Here is a 20733-nt window from a genome sequence, read left to right on the forward strand (position 1 = left end):
AGTAATGATGGCCTTTTTGGAGAAAGAGGCGACTAAAACACAACCACAAATAAGACAAGAAATTAATAGTGCACATAATATTCGATATGTGAGATGGCCTCTTCGAAGAAAGGAAAATAATTAATACAAATATGGTCTATTGAAATTTCAAGGGATTTGCAATGATATTTAATGAATTTTAAAGTGTACAAAATCTTTCTTCCAAAAGAGGTTTAGTAAAAATATCAGCTAATTGAAAATCAGTACTAATAAACAAAAATTCAATATCTCCATTTGTAATGAGCATTCAGCATATTTTTGAATTGAAGCATTCATTTTATTGTTTAGAGCATTCCTGTAGTGACCCTAAGTCATTTATGACTTGCAAGCACTGACTGTTCGATCATCTAGTCGTTCGTTTGAGTTTTAGGCCCATTTTCCTATTTTGGATCTTTTATAACTTGAAAAGTTAACTTCGGTCATAACTTCAAGAAAACGACTTAAGAAAGAAAATTCTATATTGAATTGGGTGAGCTTAGAGGGGTTTGGGCGTCGACCATGCTAAATTCCTAGAATTCATGTCCTAGGTATTTTTTTCAAGAATTTGTCGGACTATTAAAACATGACTCCTGTTGTTGTGGTTATCCCTACCTTGTGGTATGTACCGTGCCTTTGGTTATATATTTGGAAGTATGTTTAGCCTTAGTCTAGGCTTAGACTAGTATTTCCTTAGACTTGCACAATTTTGGTGTCGTTGGGCCTTAGAACTTCTCTAACGTAGTTTTAGACAACTTAGCTTCCTGTAGACTGGTATAGAAGATTGACTCTAATAGTCTGAGATTTAGCTAAGTAGTAACACAGCTTTGGGACCTTACCTCCATAAAGCCCCATTCTCCTATTTGTCCTGTATCGTTTGGTTTTAAATTCTGGAAGTTTTTTAATGATTTTGGTTGGATATGGTTCAGATTGGAGTGATTAATCAATGGCGCTCGGTTTGGGGGTACTCCCCATGATGCTTGATTGGCCGATGATCCTAACTCAAACTGACTCACCTTTGTTCTTGGTTCAAGTTCCTGTTTTACTCCACCGGTGGGGTTCAAGCCCCTGCCTTATTATTGTAGACTCAGTTCAAGTATATCACTCCTTATTTAGTCATGGTTTGATCCCACCACCTTTATCATTGCCTCGGTTCAAGTTCATCGCTCTTTACTTAGCCGTGGTTTGAGGCCACTACCTTTATACAACCTCGGTTCAAGTCTATTGCTCTTTACTCACTTTGGTTTGACTCTTTGGCTATTGTTACCCAGTTCAAGTATGTGGTCTAGCTTACACGTGGTTCAAATCCATGATTGTCTATCACTCAGTTCAAGTCTGTGGTTATTTACAAATCTCAGTTCAGGTTCCTAATTCTCTGATGAATCTTCGGTTCAAGTCTAGAAAATTAGTGGTATTATTGGAACTTTATCGGATTTGCTCTTGTTACTTCAACTATCTTTGCTCTTGTCAGGCTTATGGGGGTCCGTTCAGGTTGTTACCCTCAGACATGTGCACAAGCGTACCCATTGAATTTACGGAAGCCTGATGGATTTAGCTAGTTATGTCTTTTTGTGTGTTGAGTACGCTCGTGTACATACCTACATTTACTTCTTTCCCCTATTTTTGCTTGTGATTACTCTCTCGTATTTTTGTTTACTTTTGCTTATCTTGGTTAGTCGGCCATTGATGCCTACTGGGTACCTGTTGTTTTGGTACTCATACTACACTCTTCATCTGTTTTCATGATGCAGGTCCGAGTACTAGCTACCGGCATTGATTCGAGCCAGCTGTTGTCTTGATCGGAGGCGAGGGTGATCCTCCTTCTATATGTATATTTTGTCTAGGTTTTGGAGGACTTTTTCAGAAGGAGCTAAGTACCCGTGTCGACCTTAGCACAACTCTCTACCCGTAGACTGATAGTCAATGAGAGCGCACTATTTAAGTTTTTGAGGATATGTTGCGGACTTGTGTTATGTATTTTGGGGGTCAGTGGGATTAGTTTTTGCCCTTGGTGGAGTTTGCATACAATAACAGCTACCACTCCAGTATTCAGATGGTCCCATTCAAGGCCTTATATGGTAGGCATTGTCATTCTCTGATTGGTTGGTTTGAGTCTACGGAGCCTAGGCCGTGTGGTACAGACTTGATAAAGGAGTCCTTAGATCATGCAAAGGTAGTTCAGTATTGGCTTAGGACAACTCAGAGTAGATACCAGAGCTATGCGGATCATAGGTGTCGACCATTGAGATTTATCATCAGTGATAAGGTGTTCCTCTATGTATTGCCCATGAAGAGCGTGATGAGATTCGGGAGGTGGGGCAAACTTAGCCCTAGGTATATTGTCCTTTTGAGATATTGAGGACAGTTAGCGAGGTTACATATGAGTTAGCTTTGCCTCCACCCTATTCAGTTATTCATGCGGTCTTTTATGTTTTAATGTTGCGCCAGTATATTCTGTACGAGTCCATGTGCTTTCGTATGACACAGTTGACTTAGATGATCATTTGAGCTATATTGAGGAGGCAATTGCTATTTTGGATAGATATGTCAAGCAGTTGCGATTCAGAGCCATTCCTATGGTTAAGGTCCATTAGAGGCATCATCCAGTTGAGGAGGATACCTAGGAGATTGAGCATAAGATGCTGGCACAGTTTCTCGGCTTATAGTGCTTCTTGACTCTTACTTTTAAGGACGAAAGTTCTTTTAGTAGTTGATGTTGTAATGAATCATCAGGTCATTTTTGAATTAAACCATTCATTTCATCATTTAGAGAATTCCTGTAGCGACCCCAAGTCATTTATTACTTTCTGGCACTGACTATTTGATCGCCTGGTCGTTTGTTTGGATTTTAGTTCCATTTCTGTGTTTTGAAGCTTTTATAACCTAAAAAGTTAACTTCGATCATAACTTCAGAAAAATGACCTCAGAACAGAATTCTTATGGTTCCATCAGCTCTGAAATGGCCAAATTAGGCTAGTAGCATGGTTAGCATGAGTAATGAGGCAATCGGTACGAGTTTTGGGCCATTCGAACAACTTAGCTCCTTGTAGACTGGTATAGCAGATTGAATCTAATAGTTTGAGCTTTATATAGGCAGTAACACAACTTTGGGACCTTACCTCCATAAAGCCCTATTCTCCTATCGGTCCTGTATTATTTGGTTCATAATTCTAGAAGTATTTTCGAAGATTCTAGTTGGATGTGGTTTAGGCTGGAGAAATTCATCGATGGCACTCGGTTTTAGGGTACTCCCCGTGATGCTCAGTTGGCCGCTGATCCTAATTAAAACCGACTCACCTCTATTCGTGATTCAAGTCCCCATTCCACTCCACCGATGAGGTTTAAGCCCTACCTTATTATTGTAGCATCAATTCAAGTCCGTCACTCCTTATTTAGCCGTGGTTCGATCCCATCGCCTTTATCATTGCCTCAATTCAAGTCAATCTCTTTTCATTTAGTTGTGGTTCGAGGCCACTGCCTTTATACAACCTCGGTTCAAGTCTGTCACTCCTTGGTTGTTGTTACCCGGATTAAGTACATAGTCTAGCTTACACATGGTTCAAATCCACGATTATCTATCACTCGGTTCAAGTCCGTGGTTATTTTTAAATCTTGGTTCAGGTTTCTGCTTCTCTGATAAATTTTTGGTTCAAGTCCAGAAAATTGGTGGCATTGTTGGAACTTTATTGAATTCGCTCTTATTACTTCAACTATATTTTCTCCTATCGGGCCTATGGGATCCGTTCAGGTTGTTACCCTCAGATTTGTACATGGGCGTACTCATCGGGTTTATGAAAGTCCGACAGATTTAGCTAGTTCTGTCTTTTTGTGTGTTGAGTATGCTCATGTACATACCTACATTTACTTCTTGCCCTGTCTTTGATTGTGATTATTGTCTCGCATTTCAGTGTACTTTTGCTTATCTTGCTCTGTCGGCCTTTGATACCTACTGGGTACCTTTTATTTTGGTACTCATACTATACTCTGCATCTATTTTCATGATACAGGTCCGAGTACTAGCTAATGATGTTGATTTGAGCCAGTTGCTGTCTTAATCGGAGGCGAGGATGAGCACATAGCGTTCTGGAGTTACCCGTCTCCCTCTGTACATATATTTTGTCTGTCTTTTGCTTTTTGAGACAGCCTTATTTCTGTGGTCCACTTTTGGGACTTGTACTTTTTTTGGTAGTAGCTCTGTACATGTGACTTTCAGGTTTTGGGAAGAATCTTTTTATTTGTATATATTTCGTTTAGCTTCTGCCATTCAGTTATGTTCTATTATTTCATTATGGTTTTTAATTGTATTGTTGGTCTTCTACCCTGACATCTCATTACTCACAGTTTTGGAATATGGATCGGCTTGCCTACTGAAGGGTCATAGTAGGCACCGTCATGACCTGAAAAATCAGATCGTGACACCATTTAAAACATAATTTCAAATAAAATTATATTTAATTTCAATATGCTTAGCATGAGAGAATGATGCACGAAATTTTTTTGATAAGCAAATAACACTTGAATTATCACACATAATTTTAACAGGTTTAAAATTTTACCCATAATCACTAAATTGATAAACTATCCATAACATTTGAGCAGAATATTGGCCAATAGCAATATATTCCGCCTGAATAGTGGACAAGGATTATAGATCCTTGTTTCTTACCATTTTAGAAAATTAAAGAATTTTCTAAAATTTAACCATGTTTCGCTGGTGCTTTTTCTATCATCTTTGTCACTTGCATAGTCAGCATCTGAAAAACTTTTAAGAGAAAAAGTATTTTCTTTTGGATACCATAAGCCAAATGAATTTGTGCCAACCAAGTATCTAATAATTTTTTTACAACAGTTAAGTGTGACTACTTAGGAGCTGACTAGAATCTTGCACACCTGCACACACTAAACATAATGTCTAGTCGACTAGCAGTAAGATAAAGAACCAATCATACTTTGATATTTAGTTTTAATAACGTTCTTACCACCTTCATCCTCACTAACAGTAAGATAAAGAACCAATCATACCTCGATATTTAGTTTCATCAACATTCTTACCACCTTCATCCTTATCCAACAAGCATGTGGAACTCATAGGTGTTCCTAGAGATTTTGAATTTGTCATCCCAAATTTATAAATTAATTCCTTGAAATATTTAATTTGACATAGAAATATAACTTTATTTGATTGATGAATTTGTAGTCCAAGGAAGAAGGTTAATTCTCCCATCATACTTATTTCGAATTCACTTTACATAAAAGTAGAGAATTCTTCACACAAAAAGATATTAGTACTTTCAAAAATTATATCATCAACATAAATTTGAATTATAAGATTTTCAGAACCAGATTTTTTGATAGACAAGGTAGTATCAATTTTTTCTCTTGAAAAATTGTGATTGATAAAAAAGGTACTCAAACGATAATATCGAGCACGAGGTGCCTGTTTGAGACCATATGATGCTTTAGAGAGTTTAAAAACATGATAAGGAGATTTAGTATTTTCAAATCCAGGGGGTTGTTTATCAAAAACTTCTTCTTCTATAAAACTATTTAAGAAAGCACTTTTAACATCCATTTGAAAAAGTTTAAAACCTTTATGGGCAGCATAAGCAAGTAATAAGAGAATTGATTCTAACCTTGTTACAGGTGTGAAAGTTTCATCGTAGTCGACCCATTCTTCTTGAGAATAACCTTGTGCAACTAGTCGGGCCTTGTTGATAACCACTTTTTCACTCTCATAGAGTTTATATTTGAAAATCCACTTTGTTGCAATGATAGATTTCTTATCAGGTTTGGGAACAAGAGTCGATACCTGATTTTTCTCAAATTGGTCAAGTTCTTTTTTCATTGCTTTTATTCAATAGTCGTCAGTAAGAACTTCATCAATTCTTTTTGGTTCAAATTGAGAGATGAGAGCAATATTTGATTCATTTTTTCTTGTTGCTCAAGTTTTCATTTCTTCATTTGGATTTCCAATGATAAATTTATTTGGGTAATTTGGTTCACTTCTCCATTCATTTGGAACAACTTCAGTGGTTAATTTTTCATTTGTTGCATCAATAATTGAAACTATTTCATTATGAGCTTTGGTCGTTAGTTGACTTTCATCTTCATTTGTACTAAATCTTTTCTCAACAGAATTGTTAATATCATCAAATACAACATGAACAGATTCTTCAATATTCAGAATTCTTTTATTAGAGATTCTATATGATCTACTAGAATTAGAGTAACCAAGAAATATACCTTCATCGCTACGAGCATCAAACTTACCAATATTGTCTTTTCCATTGTTCTGAACAAAACACTTGCATCCAAAAGGATAAAAGTATTCAATATTTGGCTTCTTTTCATTCCATAGTTCGTGTGGAGTTTTTTTTAAAATTGGTCGATTAGACAACGATGTAGTATATGACAAGCAATATTTACTATTTCAGCCCAAAACTTATGTGGAAAAGAGTGTTCAACAATCATTATTCTTGCCATATCTTGAAGAGTTCTATTTTTGCGTTCTACTACTCCATTTTGTTGAGGAGAGCGAGGTGCTGAAAATGTCACGACCCAACCCACTGAGATGTGCGGGCACCTACTCTACATCCTAAGTAAGAAAGCCCTTAACCTCTTATATAAAAGCATTGCGGAATTTAAGCCCAAAACTTGAGTCATTGAACCAAATATTTATAGAAATCTATAATAACACATTTGTACAAAATAACACATAAATCCCCCATTGATACTAGTCTAAGACAGGTACAAGATCTTTTAAGAGTAGTAATAAAATAAAGGAATAATGACCCAGCTTCGACCATAAGGAAGGAAAAATAGAAGTTGTTGAAGAATCGCCTTCGTCTTCACCTATGAGACATAACTAACCCTGCAACCAGACTATGCCAAACGGCATAGCAAGAGTAGTATCAATACAAACAACACGTAGTGATAGACATCATCATTCAGTATGATACCCACCGCATAGTATATGAATAGAAAAATAAGAGAGATTATAATAATTAAACTGTATCAACTTGCCCACCCCTACCAAATAAGTACACTCCTTACTCTCACTTTTAAGGTCTTCACCACTCTACGCTCCAGCGTTCAACTACCCACTCTAGTTACAACTTAAGACCTGTGGGTTATGGACCCACCATACTACTGGTTATTCACTCTAACAACCCCCACCTAACAACCTTAACCACTCAATAATTCCACCTAACCACCTCTAGTCCTGGTTCAATTGTCTCACAACATGGGGCCTAGCCATTCCATAACCACACTTCCATACTAACCTGGTCATAAGTAACACTACTACTACCACAGTTACTCGTAAACACTTCAATAATAAAACTATTTATGAACAAGAAACCTCCACCTCTAAGCCTATGGATATAGAATACTTCATATAACACATATGTTACACCAAGCAAAATATGGCCCAGCCTCTTCCATAATAAGTTTGTACCTGCTCGCATCTCTTTATAACTAACACACCCCAACTCCAGGTTTTCTTTATAGATCCTTAATCCTTGGCTTATTTACCACTTATCTTATTATTACATGAAAATACAGATATCATCAGGTCCTCTCAGGAGACCATTCACACACATACTTGGCACTCTCAAGGGACCCAATTCAGTCATAATTATATCGGAATGTGACACCCGATCTAAGATTTGGGTCGGAACATGACACCCAATCCAAGATTTGTGTTGAAACATGACACCCGATCTCAATCATGCAAACAACCACAATTATCATCAATAAACCATATTATAACACTAAGAACAGGATTATCACAAAACAAGCCAACAAATGATCATAGCATTAGGTCTAACATGTTTCCCTTAATCACACACACCTATGCATATCATACGTAACTCAACAAGTACATAAGACATATCTGGAAACCAAATCATCGCCTACACTACCAAGTTCTAGGTTTATCTTCAATATCCACTTATTTTATATTTCTGTACACCATACTATGCTCGTTATAAATTTACCCACCTTTATGCAATAATATCATAAACAATAAATTTTTCCAATCATTACAATGCCCTTTTTCTCAGGTCACATTCAAATTACACCCTAGCACAACCACATTTCTACCGGTGACTTATGACTCATAACTTAGTTATATAATCTTTTATTAAATTCTCTTCTATACTACACAATAAGTATACTACTCAGAAAAGAGAAGTCTAGCCTACCTGGGCACCGAGAAACTGTGGAGAAATAATGCTACTGAAATCCTGGGTTCCAGATTTTCTATGGGCATGACCGAAGTGAATTCCACCAGTTAAAAGCCTTTCAATGCTGAGATTCCCTCCCCTCTTCTTCTCAAGTCAAGAGCAGCCTTTTGGAGGTTTTTTGTAGTGACCCTCGCCTATAATTTTAGGAGAAGTGGAAAATATAAGAAAATTGCGACTTAAGTTTCTAAACCACGTCTTCCCGCTCTGGCGGCCATATTCCCGCTCTGGCGGCGTTGCTGAGGCGGGACCAACCCACTCTAGCGGAATGATGGGACTCGGTTGAATAAATTTCTTGCAATTTCTTTTTAATCTTTATTAACGATAATTCGGATCGTTACAAAAAATATTGTGAGAATATCCTTTCTCGTTGCAGAAATTTTCAAAGGATTTGTTTTCAAATTTCCCTCTATGATCACTTTTTATAGATGTGATATAATATCCTTTATCTCTTTGAACTTTTTCACAAAAGAACTCAATTTGTTTGAATAGATCGTCATTGTGAGAAAGAAACATAACCCAAGTAAAATGATAATAATCATCAACAATAAAAAAATGTATCTTTTCCTCCGATGCTAGCAGTTTTTGTTGGACCAAATAGATCCATGTGTAGAAGTTGTAATGGCTTTCTAGTAGTTCTAACATTATTTGTAGGAAAAGAATTTCTAGTTTTTTTACCCATGTGACACGCATCACAGATATCATTTTTGGTATAATCCATCTTCAGTAAATCAATAACCAATTTTTTCTTTGCTAGTTTCTCAATTAATCGTATGCTCGCATGTCTCAATTTCTTTTGTCATATCCATGAATCTCAAGACATAGATGTTCTCCTGAATTCTTTATAGAATCTAGAATATTGATATTTTTCTCTCTGCTTCCTTATAGTAGATTTTTGCCAATAGAGTTTTTTATCAAGTATCCAGTCTTTCTAAATCTTATCTCCAAATCTGAGTCGCACATTTGACTAATGCTTAAGAGATTATACTTTAAGCCTTTTACAAGGTAGACATTAGTAATACTACAAGATTCATTAAACGATATGGTGTCAATGCCAATAACAGTTCCTTTTGAGTTATCACCAAAATGAATGCTTCCACCTTTATACTTTGCGACACATTTGAATAAATATTTATTTTCTGTCATATGATTTGAACACGCGCTATCCAATTTTTTTTTTTTGATTTTCTGTGGTGTTCCAGCACAAAAAGATGATTATTTTTTTAGGTACCCAAGCTTTCTTAGATCCTTTGGGGTTAAGGTTATAGTAATTCTTAAGTCTCCAAATCCATTTTGAGATATCATAATTTTAAAACCTACAATCGTATGATATATGACCTAATTTTTCATAGTAATAGCAATTTTTAGAAATGGTTTCATCTAGAATAGATTTATTACTATTTGATTTGGAATCAGTGGACTTATATGACACAATAGAGTGATAACAACTAAACTAGTTACCATTTGAACCAAAGCTGGATTTTTGATAAAAATTTTCTGTAAGTTGAAAATGATTTGATTTTGAAGAACTAGAGTTATTCTGAAAACTGTTTAACATAGATTTTAAATCATTCACTTTCTTATAGAGAAGATCCTTCTCGACTTCACAGACTTCCAGTTTGATTTTCAAATTTTTCTTTTCAGTTTGAATATTTCTAAAATCAGCGAACATACGATTTAGGTTAGAAGTAGTGCGATCTAATTTATTTTTTAAAATTCATTCCAATTAAAAGATATCTCAGTATTTGAATCTTCGATTGCCAGGAAACACATATTTTCAATTTCTTCATTTTCATTCTCTCAATTGTCTTCATCACTCTAACTGCTCGGAGCTCTATTTTTCTAAATTCCTCTGGAGTAATTTTTTTTTTGCTTTTGGACATTCACTGGCTATGTGTCCATATTTTTCACATTCATAAAATTTTCTACCATTTCTTTGATCAGTGATATACTTACCTTTTGAGAAATCTCTCCCTCTTCTACCTTTTTTGGATCTTCTGAAGGATTTCATGAATGATCGAGTGATGAGAGCAACTTCATCTTCTCCAATTTCCTCTTTTTCTTTGTCTTCTTCAACAACTTTGAAAGCTATTGTTTTCTTATTATTATCTTCTTGACCTCGTTTGTTTAAATGGATCTTTTCAAAAGCTATAAGAGCTCTTCTTACCTCATCATAGGTTAGAGTGTTTAATTTCATGCTTTCACATATCCTTAGCATGCCATTGATGTGGTAAGCTTCTAAGAACTCTTCTTATGTGCTCAATCTGAGGATAGATTTTTTCAGAAGCTTTTAGTTCCCCAATAATTTTCCTGAGACGTGAAAACATGCTTTCAATGGATTCTACTTCCTTCATTTGAAATAGCTTTTATTCATATACCAACAAACTCATAATGATTTCCTTCACTTTGTCAGTTCCTTCATATGTGACCTCTAGTTTGTCCCACATTTTCTTAGCAGTTTCACAACACGATATCTTTTCATATTCTTTGCCACTGATAGCATTATAGAGAATATTTTTTTCTTTGGAGTTTATTTGGATTATCTCCATTTGTTCATCTGTATAGTTCTCCAGGCTTGAAATTGTGGAAGCTTGATTGTCATCAAATTTCTTTGAGATAGGAATACGAATATCCATGAGCTTGATGCTCTCCAAACTTTTACATCATATGATTTGATGAAGGTTTTCATTCTTATCTTCCAATGAGAAAAATATTTGCCATTGAAGTATGGTGGTCTAGTACCCATGCCTTGTCGAGCCATGATATTTTCTTACCTATTATTAAATAATTATTTATGAGACGAAACTCTGATATCAATTGAAAGTGCAAGAGAGGGGGGTGAATTGTTCTTTTTTGTTTTCTGAACAGTAGTCAACTAGTAAAACTTAGTGGTCGACTGTTGTTGACAGATTTATGAAGATAATAATGAAAGTACAGAAGATAAAATCTTACCCAAAATGTTTTATATTGGTTGGGATCCAAAATGGATCTTACTCTAGTCCCCTTGGGTTGCAAGGATGTTCTCTTCTAGCCCTTTGAAGTTTTGGTGTGAGTATAATGTTGATTGGCCTCCCTAACACACTCTTGATACGAAAGAAACCTCCCGCCATAGAGAAGAGATCTAGTTGCTCCTATGTCTACACTTAGATGTTTCTCTTTTTCATTTCGATACAAAGCTTCACCAACAATGTTTTCTCTCCTGTTTTTTATTACACAGTAGAATTTCTACTCAGTAATACAATGTTTGACAAAAAGTAGAGCAAAGAAGGTGAGATGATTCAAACTTTTTGTACAAATGATTTTCTTTTGCATCACTTGTTTTTAAACTAACGAAGTCTAAAATTTCCTTTTAGAAGAAAAGGCAACCCAAGAGAATTGATCCTTGAAAAAAGGCAAAGATGGATCTTTTTTTCAAGAATAAGGTGAGGACTTAAACTTGACAAGAATCTCTTTTCTTGATTTCGTATATCTCCTTTGATATTGTTGGATCTGATGAGTCTTTGAAATTGATCTTCAATCAGCTTCACTATTTTGAGGCAATCTCATTGCTTTACTATTATCGTTCCTTTTTAGTTGTTGCTCCAAATTTGATCTTCAATCATCTTCACAATTTAGAGGCAATTTTCTTGTTGTGATTTCTACTCCAAATCTGATCCTCAATCATCTTCTCAAATTAGGGGCAATATGATTTTCAATTACCGCTAATGCTGCTATTTAGTGAATATGATTCCACATATAATGCCATCTTTGATCAATCTTTGATTGAGTATTTGATTGATTTTTTCCTTTTTGGTAATTGATTTTCCTGCAAAATATACAATTGTTATTATTAAAATTTTGCACTATCAAAACTTAGATGGAGGTCTCTGAAATTATCCCTAAAATTTATGGCCTAAAATATATCATGAAAAATTAAATTTTATTTCTATATATACAAAGTAGGAATCAATATTACAAAACGTAATGATATTTTTTTGTTTACCATGTATGTCAGTATAGTGCAAAAATGGTCCTTATGGTCGATTTAGTTGATGACACATGAAGAAACGAATACGCTGCAATTCATTACTCCTTTAGTCTTATTTTATATGAGTTAGTTTAATTTGATATGAAGTTTTAAAAAAATTTAAAATTTGTGGTCTAAAATAAGTGATATATGTTTGTATGGTTGTAAATCATTTCATTAAGGGTAAAATAAACATTTCAAAGTTGAATTATTACTAAATATAGAAATGTGTCATTCTTTTTGAAACTGACTAAAAAAAAAAGTGAGTCATATAAATTGGGATAGAGCGTAGAAGTTAACAACAATTACTAAATTAAGACAAGTGAATAAAGTAGTAACAATTAATAAAACAAATAACAATTTTAAAAAATCGCACTTTGGCAGTGGTGATTTTGATTTTTCTTTAGAAAAAATTAAAAAGATTAATCACACACTATCTCGAAAAAAGAGACAAACAAACAAACATACATTTTGAATATAGATATGTGAGACATTGAATAAGAAGGTTTTTTTTAGAGATAAATTAGTGAATTTATACGCGCTTTGCGCAAAGTAAAAGAACTACGTCACCCATTTGATAATAAAAAAATTATAAATTAATTTTCTTTTTGGAATAATTTTTATTTTATTTGAAAATTAATTTTGATCATGAAAAATTTCAAATTAAACTTAAAGTTGAAATATTAATTTAAAAAACTTCTAAACTACTCCAAATTTAGAATTTCAAATAAAATTCTATTTTCTATCATTTGTGAAAAAGTATAATAAAACACAACTCCAATTTTAAAATTTTTTGATAAAGTGAAAAGTATTTGATTTCTAATTATATTTGGATAAATGCCCATCAAATTCACGATCTATTTTTTTCTTCTAATACTCGAATATTAAAATTATCAAAAAGGTTATTTTTATTAGAATTAATTTATTTTAAATATTTCTTTCAAACGTGTTATCTAAATAGAAGAAATTATAGCATCCACGAAACGTTTTTTTTTTAAATTTAAGTTTACAAATATTAAACCAATAGTTTATATATATATTAAGAAAATATGAAATAATATGTATAAAACTTGTTGGAAAATCTTTGACTATATATTTGTCCATCGAAGTTGTCTGTTTATTTAGTATTTGCTACTCATGAAATAATTGAATGAAAACATGATATAAAAAAAGTTTTCAAAAAACACACCTCATTGTATCACCCAAAAAAAATATAAACACAACAAACTTAGTTTTCTACTCATACTCACCAGTCTAATATGATGAATTCATGACATAAATAGATTAAATGAAGATGTTTCATTAAATGTGGATATTCATTTAGTGAGTAGGTGTAAATATAGTGGTGTTCAATATTTTTGATCAAGTTATGAAGTTTTTTTAAGTTTTAAAGATTCATAAATGCACAAAGTAATACTATAACGAAAATAATATGTTCAATCTATTTGAGAAATTTTAGAAAAGGCAGTGGACAAGATGTACATGCTTCATTAACTCGGTATATAAGCTATTAACCCAAATTAGGTGAACAATTTTATGACATATTAATAAAATAAATTGAATCAAACCTTCTATTATAAATATTAAGTACCATTTTGTTTCATAATCATAGTGTTAAGTGGACGGAGGGTGTAATGATATTTTAATTTATAGAGAGCTATCATATCATCTTATCTATGCATATCTATATAAGATTATGCATCAACTTAAAAATATCTAGAGAAATTGTTAATGCATATATTTAGCTTATTGAATAGGAATGCGTTGGAATAACTTTTCTAATACAAGTCAAGTTTTAAGAAGATGGTGATCTGGATGGTGATGGAATTGTCATTATTTCTGTCTTGATTTTTCTCCCTAAACACATCTGCTTTTTGATCTTTTTTGTATTGTCAAGTTTCTTCCTTCCTCTTTTTGAAAATCAAATGAAAAGACGTAAGTTTTTTTTTTAATTAAAAAAATAAATTGTTAAGTAGTATGAATGAAAAGATGGAAATAAACTAAGAATTTTGAGGAAAAAAACGTTCTGAGATTAATATATTATAAATTTACCTCACTTATTTGATGAAAAATTTATAAATTTAGAAGAGTTGATAGAAAATAATTATAACCATGAAAAATTACAAAGAAATTATTTAAGAAAAAAATAAAGACAAAGGAAGAGCATATAAAAAAAAATTCTATACAAAAACGATAAATGTATGATGAAAATATGCATACATCAGAGTCTCAATTCAACATAGAAAACAATCACAACTCAAAGTTATTACAAAAGTACAAATACATATTGAAACTTTAAACCAAAAGTAAAAAATATTAACAATATCAATAGCTATGAAAAATATATCAAATGGTAATACAAGTATACAAAAAATGAAGAGAGACAAGAGAGGAGATTTTTCTTATTCTTCCAAGTATATTCAAGTGTTTTCCAAATCTTTAAGTGTATAACAAATTCTTCAAGACCTCTATTTATAATGTTACATAGAGGCATACAAAGAGATAACAATAAACATGGCATTAATCTTTGAGAATTTGGGGGAGATCAAAGGGTGTATATAGAAAATAAATGAGGAGGTGATGGAGGTGTGGGTATTATTACACATAATAATAGAATTATACCTTGAAGTTATGGACATCAACATTAATATAATATATTTACAATAAAATATTAATTATTCAACAATTATATAAATAATAACTACATTAAAATGAGGAGAAAAACTAACAAATGCTCAAACAAAAGGAGAACAAAGATAAATAGAAATAGAGATCATAGAGAGGTGTCACATCACGTTATCTATATCTAGCTTTATTATATATATAGATACTTCAATCGAATTTAAAAGTTAAATATAAAAAACTACATATTGCGTACTATTAGTGCGCTATATATAATTTTGTAATTTTAATTTTTTCTTTTACATGTTTCTTCAATAATTTTGGACATTATAATATGTCGTGACATTAAAATGTATACAAACATGTATGCACAATAAATGTTAATTAATGATTATTTCACAACAAAATCTTTGTCAAGAGCCTATTTGAATTGACTTTTGGCTTATGATTTATAATAACTTATGGTTTTTGACTTATTTTTGTTATTTTGACTTTAAAATAAATGTTTATAAGCACTTTTGAACTTTACCTAAACATTTCAAATTTGCTTAAAAGCTATTTTGATTTAAAACCACGTAAAATAAGCCAAACCAAAAGGGCACTAAAAGCGTTTTCTTTTTAGGGGAAAAAAGCATGAACTCAGAATGTGTCACGAACCAACCCACCGGGCCGTGCGGTCACCTACTCAAACACCTAGATAGGAGAACCTTTACAAAATATCATGCGGAAGTTTAACAATTACCAAAATAATAGCCTGAAAAGTCAAGAATATACCATAATTAAGTATTAAACTCTAAGGTTTATTACAAGAAAAATTCTAACACCCCCAAGAATACTAGTCTAAACAGGTACAAGAGCTTCTAATGATACAGAGTATAAATAAAAATAAGACACAACTCCCACCATAAGGAATGAAGAGTAGAAGCTGTTAGAGACTCATCTTCGTCTTCACCTATGAAACATCACTGACCCTGCAACCAGACTATGCCAAGTGGCATAGCAAGAGTAGTATCAGCACAAACAACATGTACTGATAGGAATCATCGATCAACTCAATACCCACCGCATAATATAAAAAAATCAACAAGAAGAAGCATGCTCCTAAGAAAATACACTCGGCAACCTTTATACACAAACTTTTGTCATTTCCATTAACCTCATTAAAGTGGTTCAAGCTTAACTCTAATCCCTTCTAGTTGGTCCACTGCCAATTCTAATATAGATCAAGGCCTAACCCTTTTATCACATAGATGAGTTTTTGAAGTTTTTACACCAACACCTAGCCCCAGAATAATTAGCATCTCACTCGAAAGAGGGAAACATTTAGGTGGGCTAAGGCTAATATTCTAACTGCACTAATCCGTTGTGGCTGGACCTATCCCACTCTGGCGGCCTACGCCACAACAGAATTCCTTCCGCCAAAGTGGTCTGTCTGAAGGCAGAAGCTCTGAATTCTTTTTAAATCCCCCTTTAACATATGTGCCCACGGAACATAAAAAAATATCTGACTTTAAGTCACTAATTTCACTTAACAGTGCATCGATTTCTCTCTACTTATTTACCCACGACCTCATGCCTACGATGCAAATAGGTCTAGCAACCATAACATAATTCGAAAGGGCATATAAATGAACATATTATCAATTTATCATTTCAGAGCAATATACAGTTTCACAATGTAAATCTCAGATACAACAGTCAACATGGTAACACTTTTTCGATCCTTTCATATCAATGATTACACAAGATGGATATGCTCAATTATAATCGAGTCAGTTTCTCTATCATCACACATATAGTCAAGATCAATTCACAAATGATAGCCACATAATGGTTCTCTCATGGAACCCATACTCAAACTTCTAGTGTGTCGGTGTGACACCCAATACAATATATGTATCGGAGCGTGACACCCAATCCAATATATGTATCGGAATGCGACACCCGATTCAATATTACAATCACAATGCACAAACACAATCCACAACTAATAGTTCCCATACTTGCACAATCAAGTAATCTGGTTCATTGCATGTAATTATTCATAAATAGTCATTTCATTAGTTTCATTCTATCTATCCCTTCATTAATAATATTTCGTCAAGCATTCTTTATTTAAGGCATCACTTTTGGGTTGAGCAAGTTCAAGATTATGGATTTCACAGTCTTGGAATTGTAGACCCATCACAACAATATATCAATCATCCAACCACAACAATTAAATGCATGATAAAAATCACAGCATTACTCAGTCACTATTAAGGGTCTCTCTATGATATAGACTAAACCATAACCTACAGCCATAGGTAATCAAATAGGTTCATGGCGTGAGATCTATCAACACAAAATCATTCACATTTACCCTTTTATTTCATGATTCGCATTACTCAAGTAATTCACAAGGAATAATCAGCATAAACACACACAATTATCGGTATAATCACATCTCTTTATCTACATCAATAACTCATAACGTATAGGTCTCAAGATCTCCAAACAACCCAGCAATAGTCTACATTTAATTTCACAAGGTTCAATGGCCTTCTAACCAGTTTTCACCAAGGTTAACACTCAAAGATTGGACCCTTATCACTAGTCACATAATAATCATGATCCACTGCATACATTCCACTCTAAACATCAATTAACAATCATTTAACCAACTAGACTCTGTTCCCGAAGGCCTAGGCATGAAATCTCCCGTCAATCTACATTATATTAAGCAATGGAAACAGATTTATAAATACACAATTGAGAAAATCTAGCAAACCTGGGTGCCAAGAAGTTGTAGAAGGATTATAGTACGATCCCTGACTTCCGTAGGGAGAAACTATGGAGACGGGCCTGAAATCCATGGTTGTAGCCTTCCTCGCGCTAGAAATCTCTTTTTCCCTTCTCTCCAAGCCTAGAACAACCTCTTGGAGGGTTTTTAGGGTAACCTTCATCTATTTGGGCACTTAGGAGAAAATGAGATAATAAAAATATGCCCTTATTAACTTTTGTCCCGTCAAATCCCGCTTTGGCAGCCCAGCATGGATAGTTCTCGATAAAATGGGCATAAATTTTTATTCCGAACTCCGAATGAGACAAATTTGATGGTATTGGAAAGAAGACTCATAGACCTTTAATTCGATAGGTTATGGTACACCTAATTCATTATAGGCTGAGAGAAATGGTCGTTTGAAGTTGGCCCTAGTTTGAACTCAAGTCCAAAACTAAATCAGAAAGACACTTTCAACTCAACTTTGAAATAGGAGCATAGTACAACCTTAATTCATAACTAATGCACTCGCATACCAATGAATTGATCCTAATCTTATGACGAAAGAAATTCGTATATCCTTATCGCAGATATATTTAATAACGACGGGCTAGATCGTTATAATTTTTGATAACCCTAAAAATAAGTTTATAAAAAAAATTGCCCTAAAATGGGGTAGTCAGTGGCTTAAATTTTTTATTATTTTTGTGACTGGCCGTAAATGTTTATTAATAAAAAATACCTTTATAATTTTTCAACTTCTAAATTTGGTCTGAATCCCAAACAACTTAAGATTCGAAAATATATGTACTAATTATAAATCGAATTTACAGTGTATAATATATAGAAGTAAAATTCAATTTATATGCGGTGTATAATTGATGGATAATTATGCATAATTTGTTCATAATCAATGTGTATTTATTATGCATGAATTATTTATTTATTATGCACTAATTATACGGATGGGGCTCCTCTTCATTTCCCTTCTCTCCATTTTTCCCAAGTTGCTTGGATTGGAGACACATGACATAAGTTATAATTAATGGGTAAGATCCAATTGACTAAATCAAAACACTAACCAAGGTTTAGATCATTAATTACTTTTTAAATTTTTAGTTACAAGTTTTTCCATTCCTTTTTAAAAAATTTACGATAACATTTTTCGTGTACAGCAAGACTACATGTTTAGTATTTTGGTGTAATCAATTAAATCATACCCATTGATTTTAACCTATGTCACATGTCCTTAATCTAAGCAAGAACTTGGAAAAAATGGAGAAAAAAGAAGTGGAAGGGAGCCTGATCCCAATTAAACATCTATTATCATTGAGTTTACCTTTTCCAAACACACATGTTTTTTTAAAAAATAATCATAATTTCTTTGCCATGCTAAAATGAAAAAGAAAATAAAAGGTCAAATACATAGACAATTCCTCAACTTGCCCCATTTTTCATTTTGGCACTCCATCTTCATCTTGTTTCATTTTCAACTTTTTAATTTCATTTTTTACGCAACCAATTAGATACATAATACTAATTTTTATGCTTATACTCTTCAATTACATATTTACACTTTAAAAGTTGATGAACTTTCATTATTTTTTGTAAAAATAATAAATCAATGAACGTTCATCGATTTTTTCTTAGATAATAAGAATCTTCTTTTTATAGTTTTTGCACATTTTGCATGAAAAATAATCCGCAAAAATACGTCGATTTTATTTTTGATAAATCATTGACAATTCAATGGACTCCGTTGAGTTTTAGAATTTTTCGATAGTATTATTAGCAATGAATCAAGTCTCTTTATTACCCGTATTGAATATAGGTTGTTTTTAACCATATTGTTGTTGAGTTAAAAATTAGAAAGCGGGTATTTAGGTTTAACTGAAAAGACATGTAAAAAAATAAAATATGTGATATTAGTTAATTAAATATTTCACACCCTTTTTATATTTATCAACATACACTGAATAATTTACATTAAATAATATTTTTTTATTTAAATAATATATAAAAATATAATTAAAGGATTATATTTTTATTATTCATATTGAAGATGAATTCTTTTTATCCATATTGCTGTTGAGTTAAAAATTAGAAAACGGGTATTTAGGTTAAACTCAAAAGACATGTAAAAATAAAACATGTGATATTAGTCAATTAAATATTTCATACCTTTTTTATATTTATCAGCATATGCTGAATAATTTACACCAAATCATATTTTTTGTGTTTAAATAATATATAAAAATATAATTAAATTATAAAAATATTTTGTCTTTCTCCGCTCTCTTACTTCATGCATTTCATTTTACTTGGCCCTTCTTGATATGACACCCCTTAAAATATTTAATTAGTGGTGTATTTAACTAACTAACATTTGTTTTTGGTTACTGTAGCTTTATTACCAGATATATCATTATGTACATATTTGAAACTCGGGGCATGGACACATTCTCAGTCTCAGAGCTCAATAACTATGCTATGTCTACTACTATGCTTTCAAACTATATTATGGATAGAAATTTAACTCATGCATATACTTTGCCAGTCTAGGAAGCATACTACTTCTGCTATGTATCTCTTGAATGATCTGCCTTGTGATTGTCTCTATACTCCTCTTGTTTTGAAAAATTCTGCAATTTCTTTCTTGCCATACATAATACACTGCTGCTGTTACTTTCATTCAATATATTTCATCTTGTGGTGTCTTCCTGCTAGCATATACTGAGGCCCAATTTATCTCCTCCTCCCACCCTATATTGGCTCTTGGTATGGATAACCAATTCAGCAATTTTTGTCAGATCGCACTAGATATATCACACTTAAAAAATAGATGTCGATGTGTTTCAGGTTCAGAGTTACACAACGAGCACACTGAATTTGTGAGTGTCCCCCACTTCTTTATCTATCTTTGGTAGATAATCTCCTTTGTATAGCTAAGTATATTATAAACTTTCATTTTGGATTGCCCTTGTTGTTACATATCAAACGTCTCTATGGCACTTTGATGTACTCTCCTCTCAGCTTCTTGTAGATATATTTTATTTTGAAAGTTTCTTCTTTCATTATCTCTGTCT

General features: G+C 32.9%; 1 long non-coding RNA gene across 1 annotated transcript; it reads left to right on the plus strand.

Moving 5' to 3' along the window:
• Positions 1–11304: 11304 nt before the first annotated feature.
• LOC129899062 (uncharacterized) lies at positions 11305–20098 on the plus strand. Its single transcript, XR_008769467.1, has 3 exons — positions 11305–11526; positions 11612–11680; positions 20053–20098. It is a non-coding gene; the product is annotated as an uncharacterized LOC129899062 (long non-coding RNA).
• Positions 20099–20733: the final 635 nt, after the last annotated feature.

The sequence above is a fragment of the Solanum dulcamara genome, chromosome 8 (genome assembly GCF_947179165.1).
Source record: "Solanum dulcamara chromosome 8, daSolDulc1.2, whole genome shotgun sequence".
Classification (NCBI taxonomy): Eukaryota; Viridiplantae; Streptophyta; class Magnoliopsida; order Solanales; family Solanaceae; genus Solanum; species Solanum dulcamara.